Raw genomic sequence first — 26,518 nt, 5'->3', positions numbered from 1 at the left:
GTAATTTCTCCATCATATCTGAATGAGATCCTTGCTGGGTAGAGTAATCTTGGTTGTAGGTTTTTCTCCTTCATCACTTTAAATATGTCGTGCCACTCCCTTCTGGCTTGCAGAGTTTCTGCTGAAAGATATCTGTTAACCTTATGGGGATTCCCTTGTGTGTTATTTGTTGTTTTTCCCTTGCTGCTTTTAATATGTTTTCTTTTTTTTTTTTTTTTCAGTACGTGGGCCTCTCACTGTTGTGGCCTCTCCCATCGCGGAGCACAGGCTCCGAACGCGCAGGCCCAGCGGCCATGGCTCACGGGCCTAGCCACTCCGCAGCATGTGGGATCTTCCCAGACCGGGGCACGGACCCGTGTCCCCTGCATCGGCAGGTGGACTCTCAACCACTGCGCCACCAGGGAAGCTGCTAATATGTTTCCTTTGTATTTTATTTTTGATAGTTTGATTAATATGTGTCTTGGCGTGTTTCTCCTTGGATTTATCCTGTATGGGACTCTCTGTGCTTCCTGGACTTGATTAACTACTTCCTTTCCCATATTAGGGAAGTTTTCAACTATAATCTCTTCAAATATTTTCTTAGTCCCTTTCTTGTTCTATTCTTCTTCTGGGACCCCTATACTTCGAATGTTGGTGTGTTTAATGTTGTCCCAGAGGTCTCTGAGACTGTCCTCAGTTCTTTTCATTCTTTTTTCTTTATTCTGCTCTGCAGTAGTTATTTCCACTATTTTATCTTCCAGGTCACTTATCCGTTCTTCTGCCTCAGTTATTCTGCTATTGATCCCATCTAGAGTATTTTTAATTTCATTTACTGTGTTGTTCATCGTTGCTTGTTTCACCTTTAGTTCTTCTAGGTCCTTGTTAAATGTTTCTTGCATTTTCTCTATTCTATTTCCAAGATTTTGGATCATCTTTACTATCATTATTCTGAATTCTTTCTCAGGTAGACTGCCTATTTCCTCTTCATTTGTTAGGTCTGGTAGGTTTTTATCTTGCTCCTTCATCTGCTGTGTGTTTTTTTGTCTTCTCATTTTGTTTATCTTACTGTGTTTGGGGTCTCCTTTTTGCAGGCTGCATGTTCGTAGTTCCTGTTGTTTTTGGTGTGTGTCCCCAGTGGCTAAAGTTGGTTCAGTGGGTTGTGTAGGCTTCCTGGTGGAGGGGACTAGTGTCTGTGTTATGGTGGATGAGGCTGGATCTTGTCTTTCTGGTGGGCAGGTCCACGTGTGGTGGTGTGTTTTGGGGTGTCTGTGGCCTTATTATGATTTTAGGCAGCCTCTCTGCTAAAGGGTGGGGTTGTGTTCCTGTCTTGCTAGTTGTTTGGCATAGGGTGTCCAGTACTGTAGCTTGCGGGTCGTTGAGTGAAGCTGGGTGTTGGTGTTGAGATGGAGATCTCTGGGAGATTTTCACCATTTGATATTACGTGGAGCTGGGAGGTCTCTTTTGGACCAGTGTCCTGAAGTTGGGTCTCCCACCTCAGAGGCACAGCACTGACTCCTGGCTGGAGCACCAAGAGCCTTTCATCCACACGGCTCAGAATAAAACAGAGAAAAAGAAGAAAGAATGAAAGAAAGAAAGAAAGAAAGAAAGAGAGAGAGAGAGAGGGAGGGAGGGAGGGAGGAAGGAGGAAAAGAGGATAAAATAAAATAAAGTAAAATAAAATAAAATAAAGTTATTAAAATAAAAAATAATTATTAAGAAAAAAATTTTTTAAAAGAAAACAAACAAAAAATGGACGGACATAACCCTGGGACAAATGGTGAAAGCAAAGCTATACAGACAAAATCTCACACAGAAGCATACACATAGACTCTCACAAAAAGAGGAAAATGGGAAAAAATAATATATCTTGCTCTCAAAGTCCACCTCCTCAATTTGGGATGATTCGTTGTCTATTCAGGTATTCCACCGATGCAGGGTACATCAAGTTGATTGTGGAGATTTAATCCGCTGCTCCTGAGGCTGCTGGGAGAAATTTCCCTTTCTCTTCTTTGTTCGCACAGCTCCCGGGGTTCAGGTTTGGATTTGGCCCTGCCTCTGTGTGTAGGTCGCCTGAGTGTGTCTGTTCTTCGCTCAGACAGGACGGGGTTAAAGGAGCCACTGCTTCGGGGGCTCTGGCTCACTCAGGCTGGGGGGAGGGCGGGATGCGGATGCAGGGCGAGCCTGCGGCGGCAGAGGCCGTCGTGACGTTGCACCAGCCTGAGGCGCGCCGTGCGTTCTCCCGGGGAAGTTGTCCCTGGATCCCGGGATCCTGGCAGTGGCGGGCTGCACAGGCTCCCCGGAAGCGGGGTGTGGATAGTGACCTGTGCTAGCACACAGGCTTCTTGGTGGCGGCAGCAGCAGCCTTAGCGTCTCATGCCCGTCACTGGGGTCTGCGCTTTTAGCCGCGGCTCGCGCCCGTCTCTGGAGCTCCTTTAAGCAGTGCTCTTAATCCCCTCTCCTCACGCACCAGGTAACAAAGAGGGAAGAAAAAGTCTCTTGCCTCTTCGGCAGGTGCAGACATTTCCCCGGACTCCCTCCCGGCTAGCCGTGGTGCACTAACCCCCTGCAGGGTGTGCTCACGCCGCCAAGCCCAGTCCTCTCCCTGCCCTCCGACCGAAGCCCAAGCCTCCGCGCCCAGCCCTGCCCGCCCCGGCGGGTGAGCAGACAAGCCTCTCAGGTTGGTGAGTGCCGGTCGGCCCTAATCGTCTGTGCGGGAATCTCTCCGCTTTGCCCTCCGCACCCCTGTGGCTGAGCTCTCCTTCGCAGCTCCAAAGCTTTCCCCCTCCGCCACCCGCAGTCTCCGCCCTCGAAGGGGCTTCCTAGTGTGTGGAAACCTTTCCTCCTTCACAGCTCCCTCCCACTGGTGCCGGTCCCGTCCCTATTCTTTTGTCTCTGTTTATTCTTTTTTCTTTTGCCCTACCCAGGTATGTGGGGGAGTTTCTTGCCTTTTGGGAGGTGTGAGGTCTTCTGCAAGCGTTCAGTGGGTATTCTGTAGGAGTTGTTCCACCTGTAGATGTATTTCTGATGTATCTCGACTGCGACGACATGGTCTTGAAGCCCTTCACCCGGTTCTTTCTGCGCTGTTCCCACGAGCACAGCCGGCGGGCCCAGGGCCTGATGTGCCTGCAGAACTAGCGCGGGGGCTGCCTCAACTTCTAAGACATCAGGAAGCCAGTCAGTGACGAGTGGAAGAGCGGCCTCAAGGCCATGAAGTGTGCCTTGTTCCTGGAGAAGCGCGTGACCCGGAGCCTGCTCCACCTGCCTCTATGTCTTTTAATTGAAACTTTTTCAAGTATTTTCAAGAATATGAAGTTTTATAAGATTGTCTTTTAAGATTTTTTAGATAGAAGTCTTCACGTAGGATTAAAAACTTGCAATTACGGAGAAACATAAAGCGTTAACAGGAGCAGGTGTCTTCAAGGCTGTGCTTCCAGGCTTAAGGATCTTGGTAGGGGCCTTAAGCCCACTTGCTTTTAGCGTAGTCGTTGTACTTAGTATGTCAGAGCTGTTTTTCCTTCGCCTGTTGCCACTATCTTTCCCCAGTTGTTGATACAACTGTGGGTGTTTCTATAGTGAAGTCAGTCTCTGGGTTAAATCTCTCGCTGCCACCTGGGTCGCCACCAGTCACCCCCACGTGCCCCACTGCAGCAGCAGCAGCAGCAGCCGTGTGGCCATCGCCTCCTGCCTCCTCTTGGGATCATTTCTCATTTAAATTTTAAGCTGTTGATGACGGCAAAGTACTAGGAGATATGTTAATGTATGATGGAAAAAAGGGGGAAAGGGTTCCCCTGCATGGGAGGGAGACACGCGTATGGAAAGAACTAGTCCCTTCCTCATTAAATCCGATTTTACTCATGTGTAGAGTGGAAGGCTGAGCTCCATAATCTCTATGATACTGTCTGTCTGGCATCTGATGATTCATCCCCTGAAAATAGAATGAGGTTAAAATGGCTCATGCTGAGTATGAGTTTAGAAGTTGAAGGAAGGTAATCTTGTGTGTCAACCTCTTTTTTTACCCCCCTAACAATAGTGGATTGCTTTGAAATTCATTTCTTTCTTAATGAATAGGTCAACACATGTCTATTATATGCTGGACCCTGTGATGAACCTGGGAATGGCTTTGTCTATGAGAATCTGAATGGAGGGGTTTTCCCAACTTCCTTCAGGTCAAGGGTGCTCCTGGGCCAAATGCTCTGTAGATCACTGTGTTAGTTTCCCTGGGCTGTCATAAACAGGGTGGCTTAAAATAACAAAAATTCATAGTCTCACAGTTCTGGAGGCTAGAAGTCCAAGATCAAAATGCCAGTGGGTTAATTCCTTCTGAGGACTTTGAGGGAGAATCTGCTTCTCTCTCCTCTCAGCTTGGTGGTTTTCCAGCAGTCTTTGGCATTCCTTGGCTTATAGATACTTCACCCCGATCTCTGCCTTCATCATCATATGATGTTCCCCCTGCGTGTCTGTTCCTGTGTCCAAATTTCATTTTTCATAAGGATGCCAGTCATACTGGATTAGGATATACCTCATTACCTTAACTTGCTCATTGGCAAAGACCCTGTTTCCAGATAAGGTCACATTCACAGCTACTGCGGGTTAGGACTTCAACTTCTTTTGTTGGGGGCACAATTCAAACCATAACAAGCACCCTTCCAGCCTTAAATAGCAACCCTGAGCCTTCCCTACAGAGAGTCCAAAATGTGTTCTCTTGGCTTTGACTTCCCATGGAATTAGGCTCAGAGCTCCTGAATACCATGAGACCATTAGTACAACCCAAGATTCCATTTGTGTTTCTGGCAGTCACCTCCCATCATGGGCTCATTAAGCTTGTGGTCAATTAAAAGGCCCAGATTTCTTTCATATTAGTTGACAAACCAGTTCATCATACCCAGTGCTTGAACAGCTGATTTATGAAACTACCAAACTTTACACAGTTTCCTAAACAATTAAATTTTGAATGGCTCAAGTTGGTATCATGAGAACTTAAGTTATTAACAACTTTAGGTCCAGAAATAATTTCTTTAGTTGCCATTTCTCCATGACCCCAGGATCCAGTTAGAGGGCTATTTTGTTCAAGCAATTGGTCCCATTAGTCACAGGCCTGTAGCTCCTCGTAAGCATTCTATCCCAGCACTGGAGACTTACTTGTAAGGTCTCCTCAGGCACTGGGGCTGGAGGTCCCCAGATATGGCTGGAATGAGGGTGAGGTGAGTGAGGCACTTGCCTCAGGCACAAATTAATGCAAATATATCCATGATGAGCAAAATACACAAATTTTAAATAAGGACCAGAATTAGAATGAGGTGAGTGAGGTGAATCATGCAAAAGCAGGGTTAGATACTATCTTTATTTAGAATTTAAATATTTTGTTCATTATGGATGTTTTGTATTCTGATTTTTAAAAATATTGCGTGAAAGTATTAGCTTAGCGTCCCTTTAAAATTTGCACTTTAGGTAAGTGCCTCACTCAACACACCCTGGTCCTGGCTTTTGGTCCAGGTGTGGATTCTTGTGGGTCAGAGTGGAGTCTGAGATCAGCCTCATAACTGGAAGTCAGGATACCTGGGTCTCATCGAGTTCTACTATTAATTACCTGTGTATAATTGAGTAAGTTACTTCCTCTTGGTGGGTCTCAGTTTCTCCAAATGCTAAATTATGTGGATAGAATATGATTTTAAGGTACAAACTAATCACAAGATTCTGTGATGCTAACCAGAGTTCTGACTGGGGGTTGGGAGACTCCCCTCTTTGAGCCTATCTGTGCTATTCACTGACTCTGTGACTTTGGGCAAGTCACTTCCCAGTTAAGACAGACAGACTTTCTCCTCTCCACTAGCTAGGGTGCAATTGAAATGATCTGCAAGGCTCTTTTGAGTTCTGTACTTCTCTGATCCTTTTTCTGTTTAAATGTAAAGAAGAATATCCAAACACCATAAAGTACTGGCAACTAGGAACCAGTTGCAAGCAACTATATTTTATCAAAGGGACTTTCTTAAGAGCAAAGTTAGTTATTTGGCAAGATGTCAGGAAGCCTTCTCTACAGGGAAAGAGAATTCAGTGTCAAACAGGCAATATCTAAGTATTGTTTAATTTTGAAACACCCTCATTAGAAACTTGAGTTAGTGTGTTTTGCTGTTGAAGACGAAAGTACGGATCAGGGTACTGTATTTTTCATTGACATGTTGACATTTCATCCAGTGATGTGGAGAGGGCCCTCATGGAAGCTCAGTGTGAGTGTAACCTTGAGAAAGGCTCATGACTTGTGTGGAATTCTTTTTCCACAGAAAATGATAGGGACAACAAGACCTGCTCGTGGGGTTGCTGCAGAAATCAAGTAAGGTCTGAGTATAGATGGAAGTGCAGTTTAAGCTAAAGAGTTCACATAAGTTATGAAATCTCATTCAAAATTACCAGAGGGCAATTTGAAAATGCATATCAAAGACGTTTAAAATGACTCAGTAATTCAGCCTCCAGGTATTATGTCTGGGGAACTAATAAAGAATACAGACAAAGATGTAGTTGCTGTGCATTTATTGCAGCACCTTTATAATGGAAACACACTAGCAAAAATGAGCTTTCTGGAATAATAATAGAAGATTGGTTGAGCATGTTGTAATAGCTCCATTTGGCGGAATGTGTTGAAAATGACTTCGTAAAGCATATTTATTGACATACATAGATGCTCAGAACATATTGTTGAGTGAAAATTACAAAGTAGTATATATAGTGTAAGCCTATTTTTGTAAAAATAGGCATGGGTTATCTCTGGGTGGTGATATGATAAGCTTTATCCCCCCCCCCTTTTTTTTGGTTTTATCTAAGTTTTCTGATTTTTCTACAGTGAATATACATGACATAAAATTTTTAAAGGCTTTCTTAAAAACGGAGATACATTCAAGAGATTGTTCTTCTGAAAATAGTGTTGATCACATGTTAAAAAAAATTAATAAATATCAGAGGTTTTTATGATTTTTTTAAGGAAATGTTAGCGTGGGATCTTGATCTAGAAAATTATATTCATTTTGCCCAAATTTTCCTGCTGTATATTCTTTTGCTGAGTCCTCTGCATATACTTATTCACTGATTCATTCATTCATCTTGCCAACACGTGTTGAACACTTATCATGTCCTGGACAGTAGGCTAAATACTACAATCAGTGCTGCAATATGGTTGCATAATGATTGATTGGCCCCCTTGTTCTATTCTGTCTCAGTTTCCTCAACAGAAACTTCAGCCATCTCCAGAGCTCCTAGAGTTGGCATCACCATTCATTCCACTCCATATCAATTGTGTCATAGTTGCTGCTGATGACTACCTCTAGCTCCCCAACACCCTCTCCTCCCTAATGCCACTCCCATCAAGTTCCTGATTTAATTCCTTCCTCTTTACTTTCACAACCATATCTTGATGCAAGCACTGTACATTTCCTTCTCCATGTCATCTAATCTAGCAACCTCCAAGCTTTTTGTGATCAGACATACGTCCTTAACCATAACATTTTTGACCACCCAAACGCAATGTATATATTTATAAATCATATGTGCCACTTTCAATCCATTTAGTAAGTATTAGAGTATTCATTTCTTTATGATTTTTTGAAACAATATAAACAGATATGATATTTTCTTCCCATGCTCCAGTGGATCATCTTGTAAACTCCCTGGAATGTTTGGAGACCTTTGCTCTACCTATAGTTCTAAACAGGACACAAAAAGTGACCTTCTTATGTTTTTATTTGTTATAAACTTAGTTACGAACTTTGGTAAGTTTACACTGGCCTCATATTAACCCAAAATGCCTGATCCCTGGATTCAAGGGCTATTACTCATTACATCCCTCCAAATAGGTCTTAGCTGGTTTTAAGCTGAAGTTGTTACACTGGGGTTTCCCAAGGTGTGTTTTATGTGAAGAGTCCTGCAGTTGAATAAGGTTGAGGAGCCCTGCCAACTTCAGCCCTGTTGGAGTCTACTTGCAAATGACCACCCTGAAGGTTCAGAGAAGGCCCTAGTAAAGAGGGAAAAGGAACATTTTCTAGGCTGACTCGACCCTTTATTGTGTAACATTTATTCACACACCCTGAAACTACTGTTAGCATAAGATTCTTTGGGAAATACTGAGTTACACAGCTTACTGACTTCTGCCTACCTCACCACGTATATATTTGCCATCACCAAGAATGGCTTCCTCCTTCTTATGTCTTTTCCTCACTAGGATCCATGTTCATCCCTTAATGAAATCATCCCAGATGGACCATGACAAGCCACAAAACTTTATTTTTATTTAAGAAATCACCTGGTCTTTCATGGACAGCCCTGTATAACAATCAGTTATACATTAGTCTTTTAAAAGTACAGATTGTATATGTTATTTCTCTGCTCAGAATCCTTCAGTGGTTTCCCAAAACATGCAGAAGAAAATACAGCCTCCCTAGAGCCCCATGATCTGCCCCATCTGCTTCTCCAACCTGATTTTCATCCCCTTCTTACATCTTTCCAGTCACACTGGCTTTCCCTCAACCGTGCCAGCTTACTCTTGTTTTGGGATCTTTGCACTTGCTCTCCCTTTCACCTGGGATGCTCTCAGTCCAGAACCCATGTGGATCACTCCCTCTCTTTGCTTAGGATTCTCTCACAGATCACCTTCACAGTGAGGTCATCCTGGACCTATGCACCTCAAGCCCCACTCCCCGCATTGGCTACTTTCTGACCCCATGCTCTGCTGCTTTTTCTACATAGTCTTACCACTACCTCCCTTATGCCATACAATCATTAGTTTATTTATTTCTTGTCTTTATCTCCCACAAGAATGTAAGGCCCAAAAGGGAAGGGAATTTGGTTGCCTTCTTCATCACTCTATCCCCAGAGCCTGGAAGAATGGTTGGCACATAGTAGGAGTTCAAGAAATATTTGTGGAATAAGTGAATAAATAAAAATGCTTAGTCAAGGTTAAAATTCTGGTTGTTTGCATGATTTAGTGAAATAACTGGGCCTCTATTTATGTTTCTTTCCCATAGGGCTGTTTTAATAAATGGGACTGACTGATTATTTTTATTATTATACTCAGCTCAGTAACCCAACTACTAGACTATAAATTTGAGAAGAAAGGAATAGTATTTTATTTATCATTCCATAGCCCACTGACACAAGCACAGGACCTTAAGAATAAAAGGCACTGGAAACTTGATTCCTTCTAGTTCTGATTAGCGCAACTCGCTAAAACTCTGAGATACGTAGCTTTCTTTAGAGTATTTCAGTTTGACAGTAATGAAAGCTTTATTATGTTTTTTATTATTTTTCAAGGCGAAATGCAATTTTAACCTTCAGCATGCCAACTTTGTTCTTTATGAAGAATCTATACAGTCTGAATGGCTCCTAAATACAGTTGTAGGTGTTCTTTGTTGTTGTTTGTATTGAATTTTAGGCATTTTCTGATTCGCAGGCAGTGAGTTAAAGGTACTGAGGCTGGAAAACCTTGGACTACACATTCACTTGACTTCCTTCGGAAAAAAAAGGATATGAGAGGCCTTAAGAAACATTGAGTTGAATTCGTTGGTAAACAGAAATGTGCCCTGCTCTAATATTCATTTCTGGTATGACAGTGGGCAAGTCACTTGACCACTTTTGTAAAACGGGTATAATGATAGTACTTGCTGCATATGGCTATTATGAAAATTAAATGAACAGTGCATGTAAGGTGTTGGGCACATAGATATTATTCTTTCATTTTATTGTTTTTCCTGCACTGACTCCATTGCCTAACACATAATAAGGATGGAGAAAACGTTAGCTAATATAATTATTAACTCAGATACCTCCTTTTTCCTAAAGTTTGCAGACTGATCCTTTACCAAGCAATCGATGCATATTTTCAGAGGTTTTTCCTGTATTTGGCACTCTACAAGGCATTGTAGGAGGGTATGTATACATATGAGATATGTACTTGAGATGATTGTAAGTCAGGGAGAAAGCATAAATGTATAATATCATTTGAAAACTGGGAAGACTTGAAAATGGACTGTAAATGCTGAGACGCCTGGATAAGTTATGCTCTGAAGGATAAATACTACCTGACATACAGGAAGAGGAAAGGGCTCTCCAACGATGGAGAACATAGAGAGGAAAGGGGCAAGATCCAAAAGGGAGAGGTGTGGTGACAAAGGAAGGGGGATTGATAGCCAGGAGGATAGTGAGACATGCAAGGAGAGATAAAGCCAGGGAGGCAGTATGGGAAGAATCATGGGTCTTGGTGACTATGAATGATTAAAGTAGAGGCAAAGGAAGAAGACGGACTATCAGGTTTTCAGCTTGGGCTACCAGAAGGGGTGGTGCTGTCTGTAACTAGATGGGGGTACAAGAGGAGGAGTGAGTGTAGGGTAGAAGAGGAAGTAAATGGCACTGTGAAGACGGAGAGTAGCTGTGAGATTAAGTTCCTGGGGAAGGTTGGAAGGAATGAGGAAATGGAGGATTTGGCTTAAGGAAAAAAAGAGATGTTTCCCAGAGATTGGAGGAGGGATGGGGGGAAGGTAATACCAGTGATTAAATCAGATGTGCATAAAAGTACATTGATAATAGGTATCATGTAACATGCCCTTGTCAAGTATTATCTCATTTAATGCTCATGGTGGTTCTATGAGACAAATTCTTTGAGGATTACATAAAGGCCAAGTAATAAAGGTTGCTTGTCCAGGGTCACACAAAACCTAAGAGCAGAGATCAGATTTAGATTCAGAGTCAGACTCTAGAATCCACTCCCCAGACCTTTTGCTGCCAGTTGTCCAAGGACAGGGAGGGCTATGATGCATGCAGGAGTGAGGCTGGGGTTAACTCAGGAATAAGTGATAGGCTGAGAGAAAAACTGGGAAGTGGCGTTGGAGAGAAAGGAGAGGCCAGAGTCCTGCGGGGTGAGTTGAGGATTGAAGGAAAGAAGTCGTCCAGAAAAATCACTGTGGGAAAATATGTTGGGTAGAAAAATGAGAAGGAAAAAGGAGGCCTGACTCAGAACAGCATGAGGATCTGTTCACAGTGGGGCAGAGAAAGTCATTTGAGGTGAAGCCTGGAGACACACAGAAGGCTTTCGTCCTCATCACCAGGGCAGCCTTTTAGAGTTCAGTGAAGGAGTTTTCAGTATCTCTCCTGCAGGCTGAACATTGCTCTTTCCTGAGTGGGTAACTCTGAGATCTGGATCTGCTTAGGGTGCAGTGAAGTTGTGGCTCTCTGTGGGTCTGAGAGGCAGAACAGACCAAGATTCAAACTCAGCTCCTCCACCACTGGCTGTAGAGCCAGGGGCCAGGAATCCTTGTGCCTTGGTTTCCATAACTACCCAGCACCCACTTCAGAGGAGTGTTGTTAGAATTAAGTAAAGTTTCTAACATAGGCTGTTGTAACTTCCCTAATGTATACATTACATCCTGAGAACTATAAATGGCTATACCAAATAAAGGGAAAAAAAGATTCAAACCATGGCTATTGGTTATTGGTTTAAAGAGAATTATGTTCCAAAAACTCTATATAAGCTGTTGAACTTTAGGCATTATGTAGATATTATATATCACTATTATTACTTGCTGTAAGCCAAGTAATGATTTTTTTTCTAGACCCAGCTCATTGGGTTAGCCTTTTGCTTGTCCTTTTGCCATCTGTCTCATTCTGTTATTCACTTTTCACTGAATGACACCAGTTTACACAAAGTACTTTTCACTTATATTATCTCATTTCATTTTTAAAGCAAACGTATCAAGTAGATGCATTTATTACTCCCATCTTATAGATGAGGAAGACTGAGGCCCACATACAGAAGGTGACTTCCTCAAGGCCCCATGAATTTTCTACCTCCAAAATCTTTTTTTTTTTTTAAATGTGAAAACTACTCTGCCAACACCCCTCAAAAAACGGCTGTGTTGATAAAATAAGAGACGTGATTATGCCTTGACCACATAAAAAGTGCTATAGTAGGTTGTGGGGTTTGGGAAGCAAGGATGGAGGACAGAGGAAACCAGGATGACTTGGCTTGGATTCCTGGCTCTGCCTACTTGGGCAAGTCACCTAACCTCTTTGAAATTCCATTTCCAGTTACTTATCATCTCTAATCCCTTAGCTTCTGAAAACATATAATAATCATTTTTACTAATGGAGTTGTTATGAGGATTAAAAGGCATAGTGCATCTGAGATTGATCCTAGCCTAAAATACACTGAGTTAATTATGAATTCCTTCATCTTTTATTTCATACAGTCTCTCATTGGTCCACAAACCACCTATTTATCTTTAATGCAAGGAGGGCCCCTCCCTTGCCAGCTTCTCATAGATGTAGTAAAATCCCCTAAAGATTTTAGGAGCTTGGTCTAGTGGTTAGAAAGCAGAGTCTGAGTCACAAAGTCTGTTTCCAAAGTGAGTCACTTTGTAGCTAGCGTTTTGCCTCAGCAAGAGTCAGCTGGGGAAGAAGGGAGACCCATCAGTGGAGTAGAGGTTAAGGATGGGACTTCTGCTTTCCATGGAGAGCAGCTCTGTAAAGACCAAGTGGTGTTTTACTGGATGAATTATTTCAGTTTATCATTGCTTCCATTGTTTACATGTTACCAGCTCCTTTCTTTTTACTCCTCAAAAACTTGCTCTTGGAAACATCAGTTGTACTTGCTGTGCGCCCCTGGCCAGGTCTCTTCCCCTCTCTGTGCCTCATTCTCATCTGTTAAGTGATGGGATTGTGTCTGACATCCTTAAGGTTCATTCTTCTTTGGCATTCAGACCCTCTGGGATGGGGAATGGAGACTCAGGTGTGTTCTTTCTGTGCCAAGGAAAAGAACATGACATGATCATCACACCCAGCTTTTCCTGGTCCCTGACACATCATCCTGTAATTTTTGACTGGCTCCCAGGGCACCTCATGCCAGAGAGTTATTTTCCATCCTCCCTACAGCTCTGCCATTCTCCTGGCATGAGGAAAATGGTGCTGGTGCTAGAGAGATTTAGAATTTTCAGGGGAACAAAATACCCCAAGGGCTGCTTGCTTCTTTAAGCCCCCAGGTGATGGCTCAGGAGCCAGAGGGATGGCTTCAGCCTGAAACAAAACCATTCATCAGGGGTCATTTCCCATTTATGGCTGGTTGTTGTGGTTACCAAACAGATGGACATATATGGAATTGTATTTTCCCCTCTCTCTCAAGTTTATAATAGTGAGGTGGGGCCATTGTAGGATTAGCTTAGAGCTGTGAGTCACTGGGTACAGGGCATGTTCTTATTTGTCTTAGCATTTTATTATTATTATTGAAGTGTGTGAGGCCCTGTGGATACTGAGCCCTAGCTCCACCACTTCTTCTCCTCCAGATGGCCTCCGTGTTCCCATATGCATCACGAGCATGATGAGGAGCAGCTACGTAGACATTCAGTAATGAAAGACATGCCTGTTGAAGTTAGGCCAGATTTCTGCATACCTGACCAGTTTGCAGGCTTATAATAGTTGAAAAGATTGGAGAATTTTCAGAAGGGGGAAAATGGAGAGAACATTGAATTGGGAACCAGGAGTTTAAGCTCAATTATTAACCATTATATAAATTTGGGTCAGTGATTTCACTACTTTAAGAGAGCAGGGTGATGGGGAGAGATAAAGAAAATAAAGTTCATCCAGTTTGCCAGAACCAATTGATTCGTAGTTGCTGTCTGATGTGGCATGCTGAGAATTATGGGGCATGATTTGGGCTCCAGGGAAGAAGACCCTCTAGGAAAGTGACAGCACTGGGACTCTGTGTGCAGAGCTGGGTTCAATTAGCAATGTCCACCACTGGCTCTAGGGGCAAGAGTGTCAGGGGGTGTCAGCCATTCAGGTACTAGATGATCTCTAAAGTCCCGTTTAGCTCCAAACATTTCATAATTAGAAATTAAAGAAATAAACTTGTCCCAAATCTGTCACCACTTCAATTTTGTCAGTGGGACTTGATCACCAGGGTATCTAATTGTCAAATATAGCTATATTCCTGGAAAAGTGAATGTTTCTGGGACTTTTGTTACATGCACAGCACACATTAGATCTGAATAAGATTCCAAATAAGAACTATAAGGACTTCAAGTCATCATAAAAGAGATGTCCTCTACAATTTTCAAGGGCACTGAACGTAGGATGGATGAACAGCATGTGCAGTTTTAGAAGCAAGTGTGTTCCTAATACTTACTGCTTTCATATTATAAACTTCAGAACACAACCTCCCCACCTCCGTTTCCCCGAAACCCCTTTCAAATCTTGACTCATGTATGGGGCATGTGTTTAGAAGGCATAAGAAATATTGCCAGTCATAAAGCTGAGGCAGCTTTTTGAGAAGAGTAAACGATGTTTGGATGCAGAGAAGGGTTGCTGGAGTGACAGAAAGTGAGGTAGGAGTCTTTGGTAAACACAAGCTCTAATACACCAACTAAATTTTTGGGCTGCTAAAAAGCTGAGCTAATCTTCGGCTAAATTAATAGACGTACAATAAGTGTAAAATTTCTCCATACTGTAACCTAGCAGATCTACATATGGGCAATTATACTCTTGTCTGAGCATCACGTGATCAGGATGGCGAGGTATTTGGAACCACGTGTGATTGTGCACGATAGGAAAGTCAGGGAGAAGAGAACTGGGGAACCAGAGTTTTATTAGGGTTCCCTCTGGGTGTCTCCCATCTCAGCTGTCACCCGCTCAGCCCCATTTCCTCCTTCTACAGTTGGGATTCCTCCACAGTGACATAGGCCGGGTTTTCTGGGAAAACAGACTGTAAGATGGAGATCTGTTTGGAGAGTTATTCAGAACATCAGCTGTGGAGAAGTGAAGGAAGTGGGGTGGGGTCAAGGGAAAAGTTAGGCTGCAGTGCTCTCACAACAATGGCCTTAGCCCACCCACCACATGGGGGTCTGGAGCTGGGAGAGCTCTTCAGAATTGTCCTGGATGGAGGCACAGGAGCCAGGTGTTTCTACTCTATATTAGCCAGTCCCTGGATGTGGGCTGTCTGTACCTGGAGAGGGCATAATCATGCTCAAGACAGTTCCCTTAGCTCAGAGGAAAGACTCAGCTGTGAGCCTCCAGCAAGCAAAACTCATGGCATTTGGGGGGGTAAATGCAATGTATCAATCCTGAATCTGGTGGCACGTCTGGTGGCCCATCACAGCATCCACTGCAATGAGGCCAAAGACATGGCTACCAGTAGCCCTAGATCTGTACTTTCCTAGCCCTATGACTTCAGAGAAAAAAGAGTCTCAATTCTGGCTTTAGTTTTAAAAAGTCTTGGAGAAGACTGGGTTGGCTTGGGGCACCAACTCTGGCCAGACGTTGAGGAATTATGATTGACTGATTTTGAATGTGGTTGACCATTATGGCAAAGTGGATGAAACTGGTTAGCAGAAGAAAGAGTGATAGCAGTACTGTGGGGAGCAGCCAGCTTTTGTCATGTTACCTGTCCTGGGAATGAGGGAGCTCATTGGCTCTGCATAGCATTAGAAGGCAAAAAGAGAGTGAGGTCAGCTCCATGGAAAGTTAATTCTCTTTTAGTAATTAAAAATGCTTTCTAGGGAATTCCCTGGCTGTACAGTGGTTAAGACTCCATGCTTTCACTGCCAAGGGCCCAGGTTCAATCCCTGGTCAGGGAACTAAGATTCCACAAGCTGTGCAGCATGGCCAAAAAAAAAGCTTTCTGTGGGGAAGAAGCTCCATAACTAGAAACATTCCAGCAAAGGCTATATGCCTCTCTTTCCAGTACTCCGTAGAGAGATTTTCTATATTTGGATCACATCAGAATTAAATGAAGAACTTTAAAACGATACTGATTGCTGGGCTCTGTTATGAGAAGTTCTGATTCAGTAGGTCCAGGGTGAAGAGTCCATTCCAGGACTCTTGTATGTTTTAAAATCTTCTTATTTGATTCTTATAAGCTGCCAGGTTTGGAAATCCCAAAATATGAAGCAGATATTAACAAAACTGCTCTGTTGAATTGTTTGAAGCACCAGAGGGAAGTATAGGAGGCAGGTAGAGACAAAGGAACTGAGTTTGCTTGTCCACCCTGTCACCCCGTTCTCATAAAGGTGATATCTAAGCCATCTATATGGGACAGAATTTAAAATCCACTATACTAAAATTTTAGACTATCTACTAGCTCTAAAAACTCATTGACCCCATGGATATTCCAGGTAAAATAAAGCAATAACTGTGTTCATTGTTCTTTACTGTTTCGGATAATTTTGGGCATTTCTGAACTGAGACTTACTTGGTGAAAAGAGGTTTATTAGATCTATCTTATTTGTAAATGTTTCCTCAGACTTGCATAAGGCACAACTAATTGTGGGCCCAGGAGTAAAGAAAGAAAAGCGAGTTACCTTTGGAAACCTTAGAATTATGACCGGTCTCTTCTGATTCAGCAGAGGAGATAATTTGGGAGTGACCGAAGATATTTTTCCTTCTTTAAAAAAAATGCATGCTTGCATAATACTATGAGGCAATTAAAAAAAAAAAAACTCTTTTGAAACTATTAAGCTGTTAACCCCTTGTCTTTGATATCTTCCTGTCATTATCAAGGTGCAAACAGATTTTATGCAGCTCTACGTGGGTTTATGCAATCTGTTGTTTTATTTTTTCCAGTTGGCATTATTTTATATATGCATATTTATGGCTCTTGTAGTTCTTTCTTTTATGGCTACGTAGTATTTCATTGCCTTAATATGCCATGGTAGACTTTTATCTTACTGTAATTTGGGGTATTTGGGTAGTTTTCATTTTGTCAGTGTACATTTGGGTGGTTTCCATTTTGTCACAGTGCATTGCGTTGCCATGTACCATCTGGTACCCGTCCTCACCTGTAACTGCCCCACTTCCAGAATTCCTAACTTTGAAGCTCCTTTCCCTGACTACAAATTCTCTCTGGTCACTATTGTCATGTAAGGTTTTTAGCTTTAGTACATAAGGATTGCTCAAGAAATATCAGCTATTATGATAATGACTGTGATGATAATCATGATTATTGAATTCAGGGTCAGTGTCTTACTCATCGTTACCCAATTCCCTACCCAAGAGTGTCTGACCCACAGAAATCATCCCATCACAAAGTTATTTGCTCAATGAATGGATGATTTTAATATTATTTTTATCAAATGTTCTTTCTCATGTTAAATAATAATCCATTTTACCTTTTTAAATATAAAAATATCACAATGAATTCCTGGAGGACAGAAAACATATCTTATTTTTCCTTTTATTCCCAATACCAGTCTGATTTCTGTCAAAATTTGATAGAGAATGTTATCAAAACTCTTTTTGATGGTTTCTGCTTTCCTTTACTGTGTTAGTAGTTTTCTTTGAATTTTTCCAGTTTTGTTATGATAGGATAAACTATATTTAATCACAGATAATGAGAATAATTTTCTTACTATATGGATGAATTCTATTTGCACAGATTCAGTTTAGAATAGTCTCATAATAAAACGAATTGCTTATAACAATTTTCTTGTTATTTATGAAGAGGGAGTTTTCTAAATGAAAATTTGAAAGAAAAATTTCCTGTAACACCAATTATCTTTTTGTAATAACATTAACAGTTCTTTAAAAAATTTTCCAATTTTCTCTTGGTTTTTTAGTAAGTTTACACCTCTTTATTTCTTTCTGGTCACTTTTGGTCATTTTTAGTTTTGTAAAGGCTCGACCATGTCACTGTAAGTTCAAATATATTAGCATGACACTGTGAATAATACAAACACTAACTTCTTAAGGCACTTTTCCCTTAATAATTAATTTCCTTAATAATTAAGGAAATAAGTAAAGTAGTAGTAATGCATGCATATATTTAAATAATTCAATATATAGTTTTTAATGAAAAATAACCATTCTCTGCCCTACATATTCATATCTTAGCTCCAATTCCCAGAGCCAACCGCTTTCAACCCTTCTAACTGTAACCTCTATTATCTACTTCAGTATTTCTGCATAACCTACTTATGCTGCCATTAGTTTTTCAGGTAATCTACATGTGTCTTAGTTCTGCTCTATTCTCACTCTCAGAAACCCTGGGACCCCAATTCCTGGGTGGTTGGTTCTGCAGCTGCCCCCTCCTTCCACGATTTTGTGGGCATCCCATGTTGGAGACGGTCTTCTCTTCTTTTTGACTTACTACTTTAAAAAAATATCTTGTCTTATCTATTTAGTAGGTGTCAGGAGGATATAGAGATAAAGCATATTCGCCACTTGCTATGCTTAACTACTAGTCTCTAATAACTTTTTAATGAATTCAGTTAATTAATTAATTAATCATGATAAATAAACTAATTCCCGTGCTCAAAATTCAGAAGGTGTAAAAAGGTTGAGTGAAAACACTCCCTTTACCATGGCCCCTGGCCGGACAGTTCTCTGCAACTAATGTCAGTGGTTTCTTGGACAGCCTTCCAGAGATACATTATGCATGTATGTGCAAATATATGAATGTTATTTAGTCCCTCTATACACAGAACTCTGCACACTGCTTTCTTCCCCTCACTTAGCAATACGTCTTGGAGAACATTTTTTATCTTTATATAAAGAGTTTATGTTTTAGTGGCTACATAATATACCATGATTTATTTAAGCAGTTCCCTGTTAATGTTCACTCATATGTTTTCTAATATTTTGCTCTCATGACCAGTGCTGCAGTAATTAACCTTGTTTTTTTGTCATTTTGTAAGTCTGTTAATTGATTTGTAGGATAAATTCCCAGAAGTGCAGTTGCTGGGTCAAAAGTACACCCATTTGTCATTTTGTCAGTCTGTTAAATTACCCTCCACGTAAGTTGTATAACTCACATTGTTCATTTTGGCAGAGTTTTAACGTGTATTTTTCTCATTACGAGTAACGTGGGTCATCTTTTCGTATAATCAAAGCCACTTGAATTTCCTTTTCTGTGAATATTTCATCTATTCTTTCTTTGCCCACTTTTGTAATGAGTGTTGTCCTTTATCATTTTTCAGAGGCTCTTTATATTTTAAGGAAACAACATGTGGTTGATCATATGAGTTGCATTTTTCCCAGTGTGTCATTTGTCTTTTAATTTTGCTCATAGCTTATTTTGCTGTGTAGACATTTTAAATTTTTATGTAGTCAAACATCAAACCAAATTAATCAAACATCAAACCAGAGAGGATTTTTTACAGGCCTTGAAACCCAGTGGAATTTGCCTCTTGGGTTTCAGACTCACTTGGGACCAGAGACCACTTTATTCCTTCCCATTTCCCCCAGTGGGAATGGGAATGTCTATCCTATCCCCGTCCCTGCATTTTGGATCCAAGCATATAACCTATGTTCTAGTTTCACAAGATCACAGATAGAGAGAAATTTTGTCCCTGGATGGATGAAACCCAGAATCTCATTCAGGCTTGATTTGAATAATTTAGATCATGAGGTTTGGGACTTTTTGAATTGATGAGATTTGAGACTTAGAGTTGATGCTAGAATTGATTAAGACTTCAGGTGATGTTGGGGTGGAATGAATGTATCTTGCACGTGTGATGCACATGAATTTTGAGGGGCCAGAGGATAGACTGTGGTGGGTTGAATAGTGTCTCCCCCAAATTCATGTCCACCTGCAACCTCAGAATATGACCTTATTTGGAATAAAGATCTTTTAAGATGTAATTAAGGTGAAGGTTGAAATGAGATCGTACTGGATTAAGGTAAGCCCAAAGTCCAATGAGAGTTTCCTTATAAGAGACAGAAAAGGAGACACAGAGAAGAAAGTGATGTGAAGATGGAGGGAGAACTTGGAGTGATGCATTTATAAGTCATGGGACACCACAGATTGCTGACAATCACCAGCAGCTAGGAAGGAGGTGTGAAACACTGCCCTTAGACCCCAGAAGAAATCAACCCTGCCAACACCTTGGTATTTTAGACTTCTGGCCTCCTGAACTGTGAGAGAATAAAGTTCTGTTACTTTAAGCCACCCAGTTTGTGGTAACTTGTTATGACAGCCCAAGGAAATGAATAAACACTAACCTGGAGTATAGGAAAAGGCAGAGAGCTGGCAGTGTATGGGAATACTGAGGGATGATGGTTAAAATCATGGCAATTTATAGGTTCACTCATTTGACAAATATTTACCCCCCGAAACATCTGAGCTCCTCTTTGGTGCATATCTTGTATATACTGGGATGAATCAGATATATTTATTACAATATGCTCATACCCTGGGATGCCTAGGTTGAGAAGGGCAAAAAGATGAGATAGTGAATCTTAGGAAATACCATAAGTAGAGCAAGCCTGAGGGAAGAGTTGAGGAAGGAAACAGAGAAGTGGTTGGGGACACAGATGGAAGACTGTGAAGGAGCTTTATCACTGAGGTCAAGAGGGGAATGGTTGGTGGTGGAAACTGCTGAGGGGGCCATTTGAGTTGGGAAGCCTTTTGGATTAGACCGTTGAGGCCACAGATGACTTATAAGAATGGTGAGAGCCTTGAGAATCAGAGTTAATGTGTTAAGGTGCCATTTTTTCAGAATCTCAGAACGAATATCTTCCTCACAGGTTGTCTTTTATTAACTGTCAATTCATGCCCCACAAAACTTGGGCCAATACTGCACCAGGTACAGGTGTACAATGAGGAACAAGAGGGCATGGTCCCTGCCCTCTTGGAGATTAAAGTGCATTCAAAGAAACAATATTAACCGATACAATTATGGAAAGTATTATTTTATTTCACCTGCAACAAGTGTTTTGAAGGAAAGTGCATTGGGAACATATGAAAGGCCAATCTTACCTAATTTTCTGGGAGAACTGAATGAAGTAGCTTGTCATGAGAGCATGCGGCATATCTTATGCTTAATATGTACCAACTGATACTAAAAGAAGTCTTTTTGCTTTAAAGCTGAAGAAACTTAGGCCCAGAAAAGTTCAGTGACTTGCAGTGTGTTGTTAGAAAAGCCAGGATTATAATTTAAATCTTAGTCCTCTTTCGTGTTCTTCTCCAAACTATACTAACTCCCATAATCACACAAACACACGCACACGCAAGTACGAATCTCTACCTGTATCTATATCCACATCTATATCTATTTCTGTATACACATATATGATGTATCACTTATATTATTAAAAAGTATATTTTATGAGATATGAGTCAGTTTAAATTTTGGATTGCACCCATACATGAAGAAAACATTGTATATAATCCTGTCTCTTTACCTATATTGTCATTGGCCACCCAGGTTCTTTCTAGAAATGGATGAGTTATACATCATTAATTATGGAGTGGTTATTTTATCTGTGGCCTGGGGATTCTCAGCTCCTGAGCCTTTAGGAAATACTCCAGTGATGCTGTTACCTTTGTTGGGGGTATCTGTGTCACAGGCTTCCCTGCAGGGCTGGAGAGGATTTTCATGGTGAGAAAATTTTATTTACTTGCACAGCCCTCACCCCTGGTGACTCTCATGGCTGCATTGCCAGGATGTCAGTTATGACGCTCTCTGCAGGCCAGCCAGGGGCTCCTCATACTCAGTGAAGAGGTCTGCTCTCTAGCATTTACAGCCTCTCCTCTGAGTTGGGGCCACTCAGGAAATCCATGTTTACGTGTACAGGCAGTGCCTTCTCTTCACTGTAATGCTGTTCTGGAAAAAGCAGTTGAAAAGCAGATTGCCAAACAGCAGGTTTAATTTTCCCAATAATGTTATCATTGGTTCTTTGTTGGTAACCAAGGATTCTGCATCAAACCAGTCAAGAGGAGGACCAAAAGTAGGTCTGAAAAGCAAAGGTACAGCTATCAACCACCATTAATATTTGAGGTTAATACGTTATGCTTACTTCCAAATCTGGAAAAACAATCATAAATAGATTGTGTCCGTTGATTATTGCAAGGGGCATCTTATGCCATAAATAATACATGCAGGACATGAAATTTAACCTGTGTCATTAGGCTGACAATATTTTTCTTACTGTGGAAAGGGAGAAAGCAAATGAATTTTGGGACCAGGTGCATCAAGTGTGAATCTTGGCTTTATTACTTCTAGCTAGATCACTTAAGAAAGTTAAATCTCTTCTGAGACTTTTTTTCTTCCTCTGTAAACTGGGAATGATTTCTACACTAAGGGCATATTATGAAGATTTAAAGAAAGTAAAGAATGTAAAATATCTAGCACAGTGCCTAAATATTGTTTTTTGTTGTTGTTTTTTTTTTTTGTGGTACGCGGGCCTCTCACTGTTGTGGCCTCTCCCATTGCGGAACACAGGCTCCGGACGCGCAGGCTCAGCGGCCATGGCTCATGGGCCCAGCCGCTCCGTGGCATGTGGGATCTTCCCGGACCGGGGCACAAACCCATGTCCCCTGCATCGGCAGGCGGACTCTCAACCACTGCGCCACCAGGGAAGCCCCTAAGTATTGTTGACATTCAACAAATATTAATTTTCTTAACTCTGCATTTTCCCTTAATTTTTCAAATGTAGATGTCTGGAGGATGGTTTGAATGAGTCAGATCTCTGACAAAAACTACTTTGATAATTTTGAATGTCTTGTGGGAAGAATATTTTTAAAAGTACTAAGCTAGTTTTTTTTTTTTTTTATCTCAAGTTACCCCTAACAGTTTCTACAGTTTTTATAGCCCATGGTTAAATAATACATAATCTGATAGGAAAACACTGTTAATTTGCAAAAAAAAAAAAAAAAAAAACATGAGAGGGAAAAAATATTTTTTGAATCTGGATTTTACATGTAAAGAGCCAAGCCAGAAAAGTCCCAGCAAAGACTATTTATCGACCATGGATTAGAAGGATGGAAATAAGAAATAAGAGCAACTCCTGCCATACCAGGGCAGGGGTGGGAGGCATGTGGAAATACCCCAAAAGGTTTAGGAGATAGCAGGTAATAGATGCTAGGAAGTGGCATGGGAAGGATGTAACTTCATATGTGGCAAGGTGCATAGCATTTATGTCCATGTGGCAGGACAGTGTAGAGAAGCAATGCCAAAGGGAGATGCCTGGGTGAGTGGGGTGGGTGCGGGAGGAACCCTGATCACTTCAGCTTGGTGAGAGTTTCCTGGGGCCCCAGAGAGAAGTGTGAAAGAGCTGAGTGTTTTGACAGACCAGAGGGACTGTGGTTGGGCTGAGAAGGTCCTAGACTACAGACATCTTATGATCAGAGTCCATAGTCAATGGACATCAATAGTGGAGCCCAGTGCCATGACCTCAAATCCAGTTTGGGGAATCATATCCAGCTGATACCAGTGGAGGGTGCCCAGAGTCTGGGGCTAAGAAGGTCAGTTAGGTTCTGGATTCCAGCCTCCAGATTTGATATTCCTCACTCCCTAACCCAAAGATGCCATGCTTGGGAGCTACCCCACTTTCCCCCAGATGCCACTGCAGGACAGAAGGGGAGTGGAGAACCCTGAGTGGGGTAGAATAGTCCTGATACGGAAATTGAAATCTGCATTGCTTCAGCTTATACCTTGGTGGTAAAAAAAAAAACTCCTAAGTTTAAAAAAAAAAATTAAATTTCTGAAAAAAGTTTTTTGGAGGGGAGGAGCATTTAGAAAGAAAATTAAATTCTGTTAGAAAAATAGGGAATTCCCTGGTGGTCCAGTGGTTAAGACTCCAAGCTTCCACTGCAGGGGGTACGTGTTTGATCCCTGGTCGGGGAACTAAGATCCCACACACTGCACAGTGTGGCCCAAAAAAAAAAAAAAAAAAAAAAAAAAAATCCATTCCTGGCCATTTGATTTTTTGAGTATAATTTTTATACCTGCTCCAAGCATAGGACTTCATTCCTCCTAAGCTGATCAGCAAGAGGAGGATATCCAAACCCTTCATGAATATAGTGCATAGCATCTTTTAGTATGAATGCCTGTTTACTTGCCTGTCTCCCCCACTAACACGAAGGAACCTGAGGCCATAACTGTATGCTGTTCACTTTCCCCAGTTTGGATAGGACTTGGCATATGGCAGGTGCTCAATAAATATTTAGAGAATCATTTAACGTCACTGGCTTTATTGCTGACACATGAGATAGATGTGCCTTTTAAAAAATAACTGGTAGGAATCTTTTGCATGACCAAACTGTACACAAATGCATCTATAAACATATATTAAAATTGAACCAGTCTCACATTAGGAAGGCTGAATTGAATGGAGCAAAGTGACCATCTTGTGTAAGCAATGAAGTTCCTAGAAATCACAGTGCTTTTTACGGAACAAGATTGCATATTACTATGTTAAATTTAAAATTAAAAAAAGCATTCAAGCTGTGCTAAATCAGATGTCATCTTATACTTGATTCTAGTATAGACCAGAATTGTAGGAACCAGCAAGTATAAAATAACTAATAAAATTCAGAAAGTTCTGTTTACTAAATATAAGTGCTTTGCAAAGTACAGTAGGCAAACTAGTGGTGGAATATGGATAATTTTAGAGGCACATAGATGAACATCTTAATAGTTATTTGTGTGTTTTAATGAGTATTAGAAAAAATATGACCAGCACAAAAGCCCCATGATATCACAAATCTTATTGCTTTGGGTGAAGCTAAAGTAGATATCTGAGCATAAGAGGTGTGTTGATTTGAAGAACAATGTGAAGTAAAGAGTAGCACAGGAGGTACAGTTTTGGCAGAAAGCACAAAGGAAGCACTGAGATCACAGAGGTTTGGCATGCCCAACATTAACTGTTTTTATTAAAAAAACTTCAGTTATTTCCCAGTTGGTTTATTTTGAAGTGGATTAGACAGAGTGGATGGATTGCCTGCTTTGTAGTTTCCTGGTTCTCATCAGGGGGTAATTTCCCCTGATGGAGCAAGTCAGGGGGCTAGAATCCTCATCTCTTACATGCAGAGGTTGGACTGAGCCAACAGTTTCGAGACTATATCCCTTAAAACTAGGGTTCCATACTTCCTGATTTGCCCAGGGCAGTCTCAGTTTACATCGGTTGTCACAGCATAGTTATTAATGGAGTCTCTTTTCATGCTCAAGTGTCCCGATTTGGCAATATATCATATGGCGCCTTTACTTGGAGCCAACTCAAAGCACTCCAAGCAGTGGGTACAGGGCTGGGCATTAAGGAACATGAGCAGGCATTGCTCAGGAGCCCCTATTTCACATGGAGCAGTTATACTTTTATATGGTAGGGTTTTGCATAAGATCTCATTTGGGGGACAAAAAGAGGATTATAAAAATAACAAAAACTGAAACTAAAACTGCTTCACAAAATGAACTTCAAGTTCCTTTCTCTCTCCAGCTCAGTTTGACTGAATTCAGTGTATTCAGTCCCTGTGGGGCTGTCTGGAGATCTGAAAGTGAATGAGAGTGCAGTGATTTGCATCACTGTGTGCAAAGTCTCAGGAAACAGCAGGCTAACTTTCCAGTCCACTGTCAAGGAGGAGAAATAGCAGAGCATTGTAGTGTTGGCTTTTCTCTCCTAATCGCACTTCTTTTGATTCTAGGTGTCGCCAGCACCAATAGACTGAAGACGTCTGCAGAACATCAGGGTTCTTCCTTCACAGTTAAAACTCAGGTAACATGGCTTTGTGAGATTAAGATAATCTTAATCTCAGGACTTCTTTGATATTTCACATCTCTTTTTAAACATCAGTATATAAAGCTGTATTTCATAGGCCACAGGGGATAAAAATAGGGTCATGACAACACAAGACAATGTGTCTCTGGCTCTGCCTTCTCTATGGAAACATCAGTTGCTCTCAATTTTTTTTCTGTACAGTTTTAGGAGTCCCCAAGAGGTGTTTCCCATGTAATTCAGAGACTGGCTCTCCAATTGGCCAAATGGGGTCTGCCATTTCTCTTGTTGTGTTGATGTCTGGTTGCTACTGTCCCTGCTGGTGGCAGCTATGCTACCAAGAGGGCCGGGGTGGAAAGAGCATCAGCATATGATATCAGATTCTGCTCACACAGAGTCATCATACACAAGTACAGAACTTGGACTCTGGCTTCAGGTTGCCTAGAACAAAATCCTAGCTTTGCCAGTTGGTAGTTATCCAGCTCCTCAGACATCAGTTTCCATGGGGGAGACAATGATACCTGCTTGACTGGGCTGTTTAAGAGAGACGATTGTGTAGAGTTTAGTACTTTGCCTTCATTAAATGTTAGTTATTTCTCTTATTACTACTATTGTTTTGAGTCACTCCCTCCACCCTTCTCTGGACCACTTCTCAGAATACTTTTTAGTGTCTCATGTAAATAAGTTTCTGACAGACCTGCCGCATAGTTCTTTCCCTTGAATCCTAAAGAAAACACAGCTTAGGCTTAAGCTGTGTGTCTGCAAATAATTGATTAAATTCCAATCATTTAGAAGTTGAGCTAAGTATTTAAAAAGGTACTTTATTACATTTATTATATAAATTAACTTATTTGTTTATATTATTAAACAGATGATACAAGCACATGATATATTTAGGCAATACAAAAACATTTCCAATGAAAAATGTACCTCCTCCTCTCTCTATGTCCTCAGCCTCACTGCCTTGAGGCAACTGACTTCAGCAGTTTCTTGCATGTTCTCCCAGAAGATTTTATGCACATACGCTGATGTACATGTGTAATTGGAAACAGGTCTGGGTTTGCTTCATCATTTTAGTGTAATAAAT

At 41.3% G+C, this 26,518-nt stretch overlaps 1 long non-coding RNA gene across 6 annotated transcripts in view; it reads left to right on the top strand.

The window, feature by feature from the left end:
• Positions 1 to 26,518, top strand: part of LOC149749690 (uncharacterized) — a 161,739-nt gene that overhangs the window by 9,085 nt on the left and 126,136 nt on the right. For 4 of the 6 annotated variants that reach the window (XR_016392802.1, XR_016392801.1, XR_016392804.1 and 1 more), the window contains exon 2: positions 222 to 25,431. This is a non-coding gene — a long non-coding RNA (uncharacterized LOC149749690). The remainder of the gene's footprint in view (positions 1 to 221; positions 25,432 to 26,518) is intronic. The other 2 variants (XR_016392799.1, XR_016392803.1) reach the window with 1 other exon arrangement.

This window comes from Delphinapterus leucas, chromosome 3 (genome assembly GCF_059928025.1).
Source record: "Delphinapterus leucas isolate spDelLeu-1000000601 "Yukka" chromosome 3, BTC_Dleu_Yukka2, whole genome shotgun sequence".
Lineage (NCBI taxonomy): Eukaryota > Metazoa > Chordata > Mammalia > Artiodactyla > Monodontidae > Delphinapterus > Delphinapterus leucas.
This window is presented reverse-complemented; position numbering and strand designations above follow the sequence as displayed.